Source organism: Eurosta solidaginis, chromosome 5, assembly GCF_040869045.1.
Source record: "Eurosta solidaginis isolate ZX-2024a chromosome 5, ASM4086904v1, whole genome shotgun sequence".
Lineage (NCBI taxonomy): Eukaryota > Metazoa > Arthropoda > Insecta > Diptera > Tephritidae > Eurosta > Eurosta solidaginis.
In genome coordinates this window covers 10,439,932-10,455,492 of record NC_090323.1, presented here as the reverse complement: position 1 = coordinate 10,455,492, position 15,561 = coordinate 10,439,932, and the positions used below count along the sequence as shown (strand labels likewise).

At 35.1% G+C, this 15,561-nt stretch overlaps 1 protein-coding gene across 3 annotated transcripts in view; it reads right to left on the bottom strand.

The window, feature by feature from the left end:
* slif (slimfast) overlaps nt 1-15,561 on the bottom strand; it is a 49,750-nt gene that overhangs the window by 14,673 nt on the left and 19,516 nt on the right. The window contains exons 1-2 of one of the 3 annotated variants that reach the window (XM_067791048.1): nt 7,113-7,842; nt 1,906-2,168 (exon numbers count right to left, since the gene is read on the bottom strand). The exons of 1 other annotated variant lie outside the window; for it this stretch is intronic. The gene's annotated coding sequence lies outside the window, so the exon portion shown is untranslated. Of the gene's footprint in view, nt 1-1,905; nt 2,169-7,112; nt 7,843-15,561 lie in introns of those variants that run through there. One more of the 3 variants, XM_067791047.1, reaches the window with a different exon arrangement.

Below are 15,561 nucleotides of genomic sequence, written 5' to 3'. Positions count from 1 at the left end.
TTGAGAACAATAGATGTCTCAAATTTTCTCTAACGTTAGAGTATAATGTTAGGTTCATCTCGGGGACTATAAAATTCCCAAAATTTCTCAAAGTTTGGATAATGATTGGATAATAATATTGGGTATCAGAGGATGATGTTGGATATAACCTTGATAACTATATACTTCTTCGAAAGCTTTTTCGATGTTTTTTTGCATTGCGATCTGTGATGACACTAACCATATTTTCAATTGTAATAGGGAACGAATGCCTCTAACAGCAGCATCCCCACCACAAGCATTTTAAATTATCAGTCAACTGTTGCACCATGAGTTTTTGAAATTCGTGTCCTCAAAGGTCTTAGTTAGTTTTTGTTGTAGTTTACTTCATTGCAAATCAAATGCAACCTCTCCGCAACCAAGTTTATTTTAAATACGTATTGGTCACCGATTTTATTAGGGCGCACGATTATTAAAAAAAAAAAAACAAGTGTTTGTAACTAATATTACAAACTAACAAATCAGCTCAGTTAATGCATACAAGATAAATAAAAAATATGCATAAATTAAATTCTTTGATTGATTTATGAAGCTAAAATTAGAGAAGACATGCACTTGCTTTAATTGTAGTTAACAATAACGATTACTTAAGTACAAAACGTGTAGTACATTGACGTATGCATTTCTGTTAGTATCTTAACGCTTAAAAGTAATGACTGATCGAATGTTAAGTTTCGGCTTGTGTTATCGAATACATCTGTTCTAATGTTTGCATAAAACTTTTACCTGCTATTGTCACTTTCTACTAAGGAACTAAACTTATCGCGAGATATGAAAAAGCAGTACCAAATACAATGGTTTTAGTAATTGATATTGGAGAAAAATTGTAAAAAGCTCGCTAATTAAATACATACAATGGTTTTATTTATAGGAAAACGAGTTCCTGAATTTTTTAAGTTTTTTATTATTATTTAGCCGACTTTATTCGTCCGAAAACCAACGTTCATAACGCCTCATAGGCGATTGGTTCGCGCATTTGCATTATGTTAAACGATATCAACATATCATTTGACAATAATTAATTATTGTTTGCGCCCTCCTGGTATTCCCATTGGTAGAAGAAATCGCCAATAGACGATTCGTTTATCTGAGCTATAGGTTGCAATACGGACCATTATGGTATTACACAATCGGCGATCGAATTAGATTATTTAAACCGCAATAGAAATAAATAATAAGTGAAATAGTGACTACAAGAACTTATTAGATTCATGAGTACTTCTTCGATGCATTTTACGAATAGCTGAACAGATTCACATTCGCCGTTTTAATGAAACTGGTTTTCGATACGTGATCGTATAATACGATACAGGCCCAGAATGATGCTCTTATTTGTTATTTTTTCATTTTTCATCATTTTCCTTTTTTCTTCAGATGAGTTAGCCACTTCAATCATTCTCTATACTTAAAGATTCAGATTTGAAGCTGTAACAGACAAAACAGCAACATTTCGAATACTTGCTTCAGGAATTCGTTCAAAAATTAAGTTTACATCGGTCTTTATTCAAAACGTGTTTAAATTGCGCTATACAAGTTAATAATTTAAAAACAATTGCATTACTTATGCATTATATATTAATTTAATAAGTACCAGTGGTGATTTACTCAATTCTCTGAAATTTTATTTTAACCACATCTATTAACATGTGCAAATGCCAACTTAATTATTTAAAACGAACGAATAACTGTTGGGGTACATAAATTGTAATGGCGCAACCTCATGCCCTATAAATTGATCATTGATAAGACATTTGAATAGCTTACTAAAACTAAGTCCATTTGTTGGGAAGAGTGATTCTCCTTTTGATTTCTAGGCTGACATAATTTTATCTGTTTTCATTCACATCTATAGGAGCTACTTCGTACCTCTGATCCTTTTCAAATTTGTCTATGTCAATAGTGGCGATTCTTTCTTGGATGCCAGCATGAACTTCCCTTTGTTCTCTTTCATGGCGAGGCACAATTTTTCCGCCTCTTTATGCAGCCACCACATATGATACCAAAGTCATCAGCATACCTCACCAATGGCACGTTCTTGTAATTGAGTCAACGTGCTGCCAAAAAAAATTGCAAGATGCGTCTATGTAAAAGACAACACGCTCTAATATTTAAGCATATGCGTGAAATATCTGCGAAAAAATTGTAGTTTATAAATACATAACTGAAAAGTTAAGTAAATTGTTTTTAATAACATAATCTTTTCATACGCTTATGCTTTTGAAAAGTATAATTTAAATGTTTATAGCATTGCTCAAGGTCATACTTATCTTAAGTATGCGTTAAAAATGTAATCTTTAAAAAAAATCAAATTTATATATAACCCTTTCACTAACTTTGCAATTGATTGACGTTTATTCAATTGTTCAAATATAAGCTGATTTGAGTGTTGTTTAATGTACTCGCATAGTCGAAGTTGTAAAGACACCCGTGCATAAATATTTAAATACCAAACTAGTCGCAAACAATACTAGTTATACAACTTAAATGAAACTAGTTCAAAATGTAATATCGAAAAATCCAAAAGCCAAAGGAAATCATTTCGGTCTGAGAAAATCACAGGAAGATCTCTACGCTCCTATGCGCCCGTACAGGAGATGCGACTCAAAGCAAATATTTCCATCACAAAGCTTTGAAAAGTGGTGAAAGATCTATAAGAACAGCCCAGAAATATTTCCAAAATTGTCCCGATGTGAACCAGAATTGATGCAAAAACTGTCCCGTAATTACTCTGAAATTTTCTCGAAATGATACCTAAAGTGAGTCCAAAAATGGTTTCGAATTGATTTCATTTGATGATTTTCAAATTGTTCCAGTTTCAAAATGTTACCTAAAATAGTCAAGAAGTTATCCTGAAGTTGAATTCGTCTCAAAATGATTTCGAGAATAATCTAGAAGTGATCCTGAAATTGCCCCAAAATTACACAGAAGATTTTTCGAATTAATCCTGAGGTGTTCTTGAAGTCATCCCGAAACGTTCAAGAAACAGTCCCAAACTTGTCCAACAATCATATATATTATTTATAATTGCTGTTTTTATGTACGGGTCCCTTCTTCGCTCTTATTTGATCCAAATCTATAAATAAAGTTTTGGTTGTAAAGATGGAGCTTCGGGCTATTAGCGAGCTTTGGTAAATTTTTGGTCATAGAGCTTTTATTTAGCTATATTTTATTAAAATAATTTGTTAAAAATAAACGATTTTAAGCACACAAAGAAATCTATTAGTACTATGGCACTATTTTGAATATTTGCACTGCATTACTGGCAGTTGCTATCATACGCTAGATGGCAGCGTAATTGATTGAAAGAACAGCTGATTTTTGTTGATGTTTGATAAGAGACGTTTATATTGGTTGCGCAAGATGCGCACGGGTTCGGCTGTGGTTGTTGTTGTTGTTGTAGCGATAAGGTTGCTCCCCGAAGGTTATGGGGAGTGTCATCGATGTGATGGTCCTTTGCCGGATACAAATCCGGTACGCTCCGGTACCATAGCACTATTAAGATGCTAGCCCGACCATCTCGGGAACGATTTATGTGGCCACATTAAACCTTCAGGCCATTCCCTCCCTCCCTACCCCCAAATTCCATGAGGAGCTTGGGGTCGCCAGAGCCTCGTCTCTTAGTGAAACAGGATTCGCCGCGGATAGGTGAGGTTGACAATTGGGTTTGGAGAAGATATATATTGCGCTGGAAACCTGAAGGGTTGCGCTACACAGCCCCTTGAATCTGGTATTTTAGTCGCCTCTTACGACAGGCATACCTACCGCGGGTATATTCTGATCCCCTAACCCGCTGGTGGGCACGGGTTCGGCTCGTACCATATAATACTATTATTCCGATATATTCCGTTCAAAATGTGTGTTCTAACTCCGTCCATCCTGTACAATGATGGGACATAGCTTCTTATTACTGAATATAAGAACGCGCATGCCCCAGTCTACTGAATGAAAGTGTTCAACCGCAAGCATTATGTGGAAAACGGCACCTGAGAATAGAGCCGTATGTACAAGAACAACCCAAACAGATCTTCAGTGATATTCACAAAAAGATGTCACACCTCAATCTAGGAGTTGCCAGGCGAACCCCGTTCTTAACGATAAATACCCTGAACTCGCACAAATAGAAAGCAATCATTCTAGGGAGACGCGCGTCACTATAGCTAAACTTCGTTCTGGATACTATAAGCTCTTTTAATTTTTTTTCGCGATCCTTTTATTGTTTTTTTTTTTTAATCTAAATAAAAATCCAGTAATCTCTAACAAAAATAAAATAAATCAGGGCTTTCGAATCGAATTGTTCTGAAATCCATCTGGCAATGGTATAGTTAGTTTTATAGCTGGGTACATTTAAATAAGTTTTCGTGTGAATATACATACTTCCTACTTCATTACAAATTAAATTAGAACTAAAGCACAGGTGCATGACTTGGAATTTGTTGTGATTTTTACACAAAGGGAGTGTATAATTATAATTATAAGCACATTGAATTGGAGACCGCTATGGCTTAGGTGTAGTGTGTTCACCTACCGATACGAAAGGTCTGAGGTTCAAGATCCAGGAAAGGTCATATCAAAATACTTTAGAGAAGTCTTTTTTTAAACACTGCGATTGCATTTCTGCCATATGAATCTCAGCCGTTCGTAGTCGGCACAAGAGATTTTAAAGCAAAAAATTCAAAAGTACCAATACAAATTAGTGGGCGGCTCGGCCTAAACCTCTTAGAAAGAACATCGCTCTAAATTTTTATTATTATAACTAATTTGAAATTGAGCTTCATTAAAACTAATTTATATACACTTAAGAATGTTGATATGTGCATTTATATTGGTACAGCTATATGTCCGACTAGTTATTATGCATTCGCTATATTGACTTACTATTTATGTATATACGGGTTTTTATGGCTACGTCAAATTAGCATAACAAGCTACTACGTTCGCCAAACATGTTCAAATATAGCTTAAGCACATAAATAATAAACATCGAAAAAATTTATTTAAAGTTGAAAAAAAAATTTATTTTTAGAACGGTTCAAAACCAGTAGCCCGGTTTAATTCCAGCTGGAGATGAGCACTGACACCATGGATACTTAGTGCCAGATTGTTTAAAGTGCCGTGACACTGGTCAGTGGATATACGGCCCTTTATAATGAATTGCAGATTCAGAAACATTATTCTTAGATGTGATGGAAACTCCACGCAGTTCATGTGGCCAAGTACCACAATTATCGGTAACGATAATTAATGTCACCGTAACTCTTGCCGTTCTCGCACTTTTCTTTAATTCCTCCCTAGCTTTTATTGACAGACATACGTCATACTTTTTTACAACTTTCTTCGTCGAAAGTTATGACATTGTTTCAGATTTACTACGTTCGTAAAAATATTTTTATTATGCTTTGTTGCTGAGTAATTAAGTTATAAAATTGTACAATGAGAAATATATGGAATGCATAAAACGTCTGAGTTGATAACGCGTGTTTTAAGCTTTAGATAGACCGCTTATTGGTGGAATTTGATATGTACTAAGAAGTGGGTGCTTAAAGACGCTAAAACTGGTAGGTTGGTTCAATTTAATAATTTCGGATATTTAAAAAAACAAGCACCTTTAGTCTTCGCCTACACTAAAAGAAAAAGACTGGTAAAATCAACCGAAATTTCTGTCAATTCTTATCCATCGCAACAAGATGTTGAATCAACTGCGCACAAATCGTTGATTCGTAATTGACTGTTTTAGTATCAAATGAACAAAAAAAGTTGTTGCGACAGCTTTGTACGAAAGTACTTATGTTGCGGCATTTGCAAGGCAGATGAGTTTTCACTGAGATCTTTTCATGGCAGAAATACACTCGGAGTGCTTGACGAACAGTGTCGAGGGGCGACCCCGCTTAGGAAAATTTTTTGTCTAATTGAAAAACCTTATTTCTAAAATTTTTATATTGCTTTGCCCGGGGTGTGAACCCAGGGTCTTCGGTGTGGTAGGCGGAGCACGCTACCATCACACCATGGCGGCCGCCATATACATACGTAAATATGTGCATACATATAGAACACAACATATATAAGTACAAAGTCGAGAGCGCAGTGAGCGCAAAATTCTCTTTGAAATTTGCTCATGTATTGACTGTTGATCGCTGTTGAAATGACCAGTGAGATCAGTTGTCTTAACAAAAAATCAGTTAGATTGATTAGGAATCTGTCAATTTTACAGAAATTTGTTAACTTAGAGCGACAATTTCTCTTCTGTTGAAATTACTAAACTAATTTGTTCGCTAGACAAATAACTCGGTCGAATTAAACATAATTCGATCAATTTCACAGAATCTCCGTTAAGTCAAGAACAACAGAACCGATTTTTTGATTTTACTAGCACCATTTCTTTCAGTGTAGTTCTTGGTTCTTAGAGTTTTATTTAATTTTTTTTATTTCATCAAAACTTTTAATGAATTAATTTAACCAATTTTATTTTTTATCTAATCAAAAACAATACTTTTTTTACCAGTTTTTGATTATAATTTTTTTAAATAATTTTTTTACGAAAATCGATAAAAACATAATTTTTTTTTTAATTCACACTTTTTCACAAATAGAAATCAAATGAGGCTTTTCTTTAATCATCAATTGCTCTGTCACATATTCGTAAAATTTAATGGTGTTTAGACGGCTTTTGCAATAATTTTTTTCTTTGTTAAATTACTAGGGGAGTTCAAGATTTTGTGCAAATGATCTAGCATCATTGCATTTGCAAACTAGTGTAGTATATTTATACAAAGCATCAACAAAATATTCGGCTAAGCATTCGCTACGTCATTGGAAAAAATCAAAAACAGTAGTATATTTTTTTAACATAGAATAGCAAATCAGCAATTGTAAAAGCAAAACAAAATGTGCAAAGAAAAAATTACAAATTAAAAAATTTTTTCACTATTCGTAGCTGCAACGGTTCCAATAACAAAATCACAAATCTCTAAACTTTCCTTAATATTTCTTTTTTGACTGTTCATACTTATTTAGTTAAGTATCCTGAATTATTATAATGTGCATGCAACATTTTTTTTTTTTTTTTTTCAACTTACATTTCACCAAAAATGTAAGGAACAGCTTTATCTGGTTTCAACAAGCGCACATAAAATGTATAATTTACGCGCAATAAAAAATTTTTTCACTTGTATTGCAGAAAAAGTTGTTTTAATAAAAAATATTTTTTATTCACAAGTTTTTTCCTTTTTTATTTTCAATTTAACCATACAACTTTATTTTTTCAGTTGTTGTTTTTTTTTTCTTTTCAATTCGTCCGTCCCGTAAAAACTTTCTTCGGCTCAACTGTCATTAACGGCTGATAGTAAGGCTTTTCACATACTACACAACAATAAATACAGCAACGGCAAAATTTTACAACAATTGCGAAATTAAATTGAAACACTTGTTTAATTGATTCCATGCAACTCAAAGCAATTAAATTTGCGTACATTAATTTTTTTTTAAACAAATTTAAGATTTTCGCATAAAAATCTACATTTTATTCTTGTATCCTTTTTTACAAATGTAAGCGTATGTGTGTGTATTCGTGTATAAAGTTCCACTTATATCCGTGTTAACAATCGCACGTAACTCATCCGCACTGTCGGCACTTAAAGCCAAATTAGTTTGTGCCGTTTTTTATTTTTTTCCTTTCGTCTTTGCAGCCAATTTAATTCGCTTCCGATCACATTCACCATCAATTCAAGCAAATAATTATAATAACATTTTTTACACCTCCACACACGTTACGCTCCAAACTCGTTCTGAACGGACCGTGTCTGGAGTAAGCCAACATAAAGCTTTAGCTGCAATCTGCTGTGTGCTGTTAACATTGGCAATATCACACAAATACAATCAAAAACGTCAATAAGTCAATATAACAACGTGCCGTCGTACTTTACGTTTAATAAGTTGTTGGTGCTGCTTAATATATAAAAATATTTTTTTTTGTTATTTCTTCTGACAGCTGTTGACGTATTTAGTACCACCATAACGCTCTTAACTGTAATAAGTACATTAAGCTGTATATACATATGTATGTATACTTATATCCATATTGGTAGTGGTTAGGTTGATATAGCTTGATATTGTTTAGATCTTAACGCTTGACCATCGGCAATCCAGTGAATACTGGAAATGCGCTTTCATCGATCAATGATCGGTTTATATATTAGGGTGGTCCTTCAAAATCATAGAACTATTTCCTTCATTCTGACCTCTTCAAACGCTAATACTGAGGACAAATATTTTACATTTACATTTTGGTTCCGAATGCAAAAGGTTAAGGTGTTGGCACCGAGGTTAGGGTTCAAATTTACTTATATTGACTCAAAAAGTTTAAATTAATAAGATAACTCACTCAAACTAGTAAGTGTCCTGTAGCCATAGAAACCTAGCGTTTAAAGAAAGATCTGACCTTAAACATTGGTCCGATACCCCTAAAGCTGCAGACATTGGTGATTTATCGGTAACCGTATCGGTAACCTTATAACAGCTGATTCGACCAACCTTATGAGAATCAATGCAATCGATTATTGGTGCCGCTAAGGTCGTAACCGTATCGTAGCCAACCAATTGGTTTTTGGTTTACCGTCGTAACGATAAACAGCTGATTACGTTAGGGATACGACTACAGCGATACGACAAACGGCACCAATGACTACAGCTTAACTTTTATTTTATTCTGAACTTTGACGTTGGCACCTTTTACACCCCTTAAACGTCTCCAATCGGGACAACAATTTATTTGCGAACTCTTTGATCGGGTCGTGAGGATTCGAAGGAAATCAGTAGTTTTTTAATGACCGCTCTAATATGAAATCTACGCACATTAGGGTGGTCAAAACAAAATTTTTTGTGCTTTTGCTAGAGCGGAAGTATTGTTAAGGAAAAACAAAACAGTAAATATATTAATACTAGTTTCCTTCCAAACAAAACTTATAGCAAGGATATTGACAATTAACTTAACATTGACGCCGATGAGAAACTTTCCCCGGACACATAATAATATATGAGGGTCATGACAGGAAAGCACCTATATGAATATCGGCAAACGGCGCTACAAGGCGCTATTGCGTTGGAACTTGCCGCTAACACCACAAATGGCACTGGTGTTAATGCGCTACTACCCATACTTATTCTATAGCGACCTTTTTTTAAGTCAGCATATGATAAGTAACATTTACTTTCAAACCAACTGTCTGAAAGATGTTCAAGATGGCTACTTTTTAGTGTTTTGGCAGCATTTTGATATAATGTTCAATATGCATACTGGCGACTGTCCTCATCGATAGAAAGAGATACAGGATGAGACCACGATAGTCACTTTAACAATCAGTTGATCGGTTCTAGTTATTTGTTATTTTGACGTCCCTGCTGAATATTTCACACTTGTCTTAACCACAGCTATTTTTAATCAATTCAATACCAAAGGTTTTTTCTCACCGATTTCTCATGGCTTATCGTCGATTATGCCAATAATAAAATACTAAGTATATATGCATTTAATAGAAAGAATGTATTTGTTGCTAAACAATAGTGCGGAGTGCAATTTGCTAATTTAATAAATTCTTAACACTGCCCCTCTTATACTGCCATTCCACCTCATTTTTCTACTACTACTTGACTTCTATAATAATGTTATCGTATGCCAAATGTTGTAGTGCTTTGTTGTTGTTGCGATACGGACACAGGATTTGGGGAGTGCTATCGATATTAATTAAGGTATAAGCCCGACCATCTCTGTAACGATTGAAGATGACCATATTGAGGAACTTGTTGTCGCTAAAGCCCCGGCTGATAAAGAAAAAGGATTCACCACGGGTAGGTGGGGTTGACAATTGGGTTGAAGGAGCTATAAATTGCGCTGGCATCCCCTTGAACGGGTTGCGCTCCACACAACCCCTCGAATCAATTAGGTATCTCAGCCACTCCTTAGGACACAATTCTCACTAATTCGTGCATTGACGCCCCCCCCCCCCCCCATCGTTTTTTTTTTTTTTGTATGCACACTTTAGTTGACCATTACCTCGATTTTTTGAAGTATTTTTTAGAGATATCAATTTATACATCCGCTAAAATCTTGACAGGTATGTAATGTATAATTACTTATTAGATTGAGGCAGTCAAATAGTGTAATAACTCATCTGAAATAAAGAATTTTTGGCATTGAAATTGATAGCAAATGTCGGTTGTAGCCTAGGGTTTGGGCGCCAAGCCCACATTGAATTCTTATAGAACTATCTTGCTTTGTAAAACAATCGATGCCATAACTCCCAGCTGTGAGGGCTGCGAGTCCTCATTGAGCTTTCATACAAATGTACACTTTTAGGTACATACAACCTCGTAAGCCTTCGTGAACAAAATAAATTAATTTTAGCGAAAGAAATTAAAAGCTATCTTAAGTGCATCAACCTGTGCACATGTGTCAATAAAATTTTTGAAATTTTCATGTAAACAGCTTTAATATACTACAGTTAGTTATATAACTAAGTCAAGTTCATTAAAAACAAATGTTTAAATAAATGTCCCTCTGTAATTTGCGTCCACATGGCTCGGAAGGTATACTGACTCAACCTGAAAGTAAAAAGAAATGTTCCGTGGCATAATACATATTGGAGTTCAAGGGAACGCAATGATACAATAGGACATGACAGCTTTTGTACTCAACATGTCATTTTGATCGGCTATAAGAGTTACTTTCGAGTTTAGGTACGTGACGTTCTGTGTAAATTAATATCTTAGGCAGCTGTCTAAACATCACTCGAAGCGCAATAAAAGTTATTTACTGTTATAGATTAAAAAAAAAAATAATCACTAGGGCCACGTTTACACATGCTTTAATCTACGATAAATTTGCAACTGGATTATTAGCTCTCAAATTTTCACGTTTATCTTGTATTCGAAGCTTCCATTATAGACATGACACCCTAGATACCTAGATACGGCTGTAGTTCTAGGCAAAACAAACGGCACCTCTAACATTAGTTAATAATTACCGATTATCGATGGAAAAAAATGTATATGTGATATGTAGAAGATCATCTCGTTATATGTAAATTAAGTCTAAGCCAATCTAATTATGCAATATGCTTATTTAATCCATTAGAATGAATTGGATTAGGACGACAAAATAACATCGGCCAAGTAGTCGCTGTCATATTTAATGACCCGTTTTACAACATTTCTCATCTCTATTGCCAGAACACCGGTCTTCAAGCGTCTGGGCTAATTGATGTAACTTCAAATATAACGCATAAAAAGATGTCTAGAATGATTAAATTGGCTGATATGGCCTGCCTATGCAAATCACCTAAACAAAAGATTCTTACTTTCCTACTTAATTGGCGCTTAACCGTCTAAACGGTTATGGCCGTCCAACAAGGCGCGCCAGTCGCTCCTTCACTCCGCCAACCGGTGCCAATTGGTCACGCCAAGGGAGTTTAAATCGTTTTCCACCTGGTCCTTCCAACGGAGTGGGGGCCGCCCTCTACCTCTGCTACCATAGGCGGGTTCCGATAGAAACACTTTCTAGGCTGGACCATCATCTGTCATTCGCATTACATGGCCTATCCAGCGCAGCCGCTGCCATCCAAAGGTGCTAGCTTTGCCCAAACATCTCTAAATTATTCTGCGGCCTTGAGAAGAAAGCTAATTCATAGCCTGTCGATTTGTATTCTTTATATAATTCACAAATGTCAAAACTGAATTGACATTTGGCGCCTTTAGAAAAATTTTCCTTGCCTCTGCCGAAGCGCAGCTACTTGTTAAAAATCGGGGACTTTCTTAAGCATTTTCATATTTCATATTGCTATGAACTTACATTATATACATTGAAGCAATATATAAAACTCATTTTTAAATAAAGTCTTATACATTATGGTAATCCTTTAAAATTCGAATGAGCAAATGAAATGATCAGTTATATAAGATACTCATTTTGGTAACGATTACAGGCGGTTAAAACGTGTCGCCCAAACGCAAAGTTCAGATTTCGCTGTATAAAAATTTTTGTTGTTTTCTCTTTATCCTTTAATCGTGTGCTATAGGAGGGACAATAATTTACAATTAATGTTTGATTAATTTCACGTTGTTGTTGTTGTCGTTGTAGCGATAAGGACACTCGCCGAAAGCCTTTGGAAGTGTTATCGATGTTGATGGTCCTTTGCCGGATGCAGATCCGGTACGTTCCGGTATCAAGCCCGACCATCTCGGGAACGATTTGTTATTACCACATGCGACCTTCTAGGCCATCCCGCCCTCCCAACCCCTAGATCCATAACGAATTCGCTGTCGCCAGAGCCTCGGCTGTTAATGAAACAGGATTCGCCAAGGATAGGTGAGGTTGACAATTGGGTTTGGAGAAGCTATATATTGCGCTGGCAACCTGAAAGCGTTACGATACCCAACCCCTTGAATCTATTTGCTATTTTAGTTGCCTCTTACGACAGACATACCTACCGCGGGTACATTCTAACCCCCCAACCCGCTGGGGCTAATTTAACGTTAAAGGACCATTATGTAGCGAATGGAAGAATGCACGAAAAGAAAGCGACGACTGCATCGTCATGGGAACAACTGATTCTCCCCCACTCAGTGGTACACAGTAAAAATGCCCTGCCGAAACCTCCCAGCACTGCTATAAACTCTGAGTGGACTGATAGTGGAATCGACAATTTTATTTCTAAATAAAATTATTTACGTCAGCCGTTATGTGTCTCACTTTACGCCACGTACGTGATACCCGTAGAAAATGGCGTACGTCATGATGGTGACGGATTGTATCTACTGAGCTCATTAGTCAGCTAAGAGTATTGTTTATTTTTAACATACGCGTACTAAAAATGGAATAAAAATTAAGTACAACACTTGTGACGTGGCTGGCGTGTGTCAAAATAGAAAATTGGCAAACTATGACGTATGTAACGACTGATTCGTCGCATATCTGGCGATTACAATTTACATAAACGCAGCCAACTCTGCTGTCAGTTTCTTCCTTATCCGCCAAGTAAGTGACGCATTGTATCTGCTTAAGCCTTGTCTATATATATATTCACTTTGCGGTTAGCCTAAGCTGTCCAACAGCTGTTAGATACCGTTATTTGCATATCATTGTGCTGTCATTGGAGTATTCCTTATTTTCTATAATACAAAATCACTTTTTAATCTATAATCCCGTTACCAGATTACACAAATTCATAACTATTACATTTGCAATTATGTTATGGATATTAAAGAAATATTTTCTGATAAGTAGGTCAAAAAAGTTCATTTTCTCTTGACTTAGTTATAAATTTGTTTTATTTACCTACAACAATACAATTTACAAGGCTTAATTGACTATCTTTGACAATTTACATGAATCAAAGATTATTATTTTAATCAATTAAACATGTTTGCGGATTTTTTGACAAACTGAAAGAGAATTCAATGACTAGGCATATCCAAATGTATCTAATGTATTAGGCTTGTCCAAAACAGTCTACGTTTTTAGCAAAGCTGGTCAAAACTTGAGCAAATTTATGTTTAAGCTTTGGTTAGCGAAATAGCCGTCAAAATTGTTTTTAAACACCACTAGTTGATAAACACCACTAGTTTATAAGGTGTCACAACGAATCCGCCACCCTCCCCCCCCCCCCCCCTTTATTATCTCCTCTTTCCTACAATAATATTGTTATAATTACAAGCATAAGACTTCTCCTCAAGCCAACTTAGAGTTTGAGAGTTAGATTGACCGCATAAAGTACCTAGTAAGGTAATTATATATTATTTTCAAATTAATTGGTTACAAAAAAAAAAACAAAATTACAACTATTGAAAATGGAAATAAATACAACAAAGTAAATTCGCAACCTCCAATAAGAACATTGACTTGACTTTAGCCTTTGAAAACAGAAGCCAAGTAATATGTACATAAAAACTTATATATGTATAAAATCTTGGATGTACTTATATATAAAACCCGTGCGTGTCTCAATTACCATATTTGTACATTTAATAGGCGTGCGATCAAAGTTTACTTTTGTAAATATGTATGAAACATGTAAATATGTACGTTTATTTGTTATGTATACCATCTTATACTGACATAGTTAGTGTTAGCTGAAGGATTGAAAAAAAAGTTGCCAAATTGTGTCATTTTAGCTAAGCGCAGAGTTGGGCAAACTCGTGATATTTTATAAATATTAATATGGATATGAGGCTGCAACGCCAGTCAGTCCCATTCACGGATTGCGCATCAGCGATTACGCTGAAACTTGTTCAGTCCAATTCTAAACATTCCCTCGGAATTTTGTTCTCGCTAATTTTTATATTCCTGCGGAAAAATTCCCCAAATTCTTTTCTCCTCGGGAGAACAATAATTGAGGAATATTAATTTCGAATTTTCGAAGTCAGCTGTTTTGTCAGTTGAAATTTCGTTGCGCATTTCTTATTTTGTTTAAAAAATTTAATAGTTTAATTATTGTTGCGAATTTGTTTGAAATTAAGAAATAAAGTATAAACAATGCACAGTACTGCATTTCATATGGTATTCACTGAAATGAGTAATGAATTGGTGCCACAGCAACATCAAAGGAGAAGCATAAGAAGAAGAAGAGGGCGGGATAACACAAATCCGCTAGAGTTGCCTGCTTCCATTCAGCAAAGCAATTTTCTGGCGGTCAAGTCGATTTGAATTCGTCTTTCATAAATCTATTTAAGCCTTCTTAAAAATCCTTTTGCAGTTTCTGGATCGCTGCATCAAATATACCAAGGGCTCTTCCATTGCTTATGACATACTTTTCGACTTAAAAGAATATTGAGGTAGAATGTACATATTTTAGAACAAATTTGTACAAATAAGTATTCTTTCTTAAAAGAACAAATTTATTCCCTTTAAGTTAACAAGTGAAAAAACTCCCAAGAAATGCCAGAGAAATCTCCCTCTCACTCACATTCATAATACCTACTTTTCTCCTATAACCGCTTTCCGATTTTTCGAACATTGTACAGAATAAGAGGAAAGGGAAATGTGAAAAAACTCACAAGGAAATTATATTTAGAACACGAGGAATGGGAGAATGGGAAAAAAGTCGCAAAGATTTTTTGTTGAGAATTGGGCTGATTTTAAAAGTCGAAAATGTCCAAAACTTCACCACCCACGACTTATATATGTACATGCCGTAAGTACTACTCTCTCATATTTATTATATAAAATTAAAGCGTGTCTGAACTCCTAAAAGTAAACAGACGATATACTGGGTCGATTTTCCTAAGTCATACGTCTGTCCCAAATTTATACCCAGCGTGTAATTGTATAAAATAAAGGTTATTCTATCATTGAAAACTAGTTCGAAATTATTTTTAGGGTTAATTTGATATTACACCAGGACTATTTCAAAAGCATTTAGGCACTATCTCGGAATAATTCAGCACTATTTCAACATTTTAATATCATTTAACTTTTAAGAATTATATCGTAATCTCTTCAGGACAAATTCGGGATAATTTTAGAATTGCTTTCGG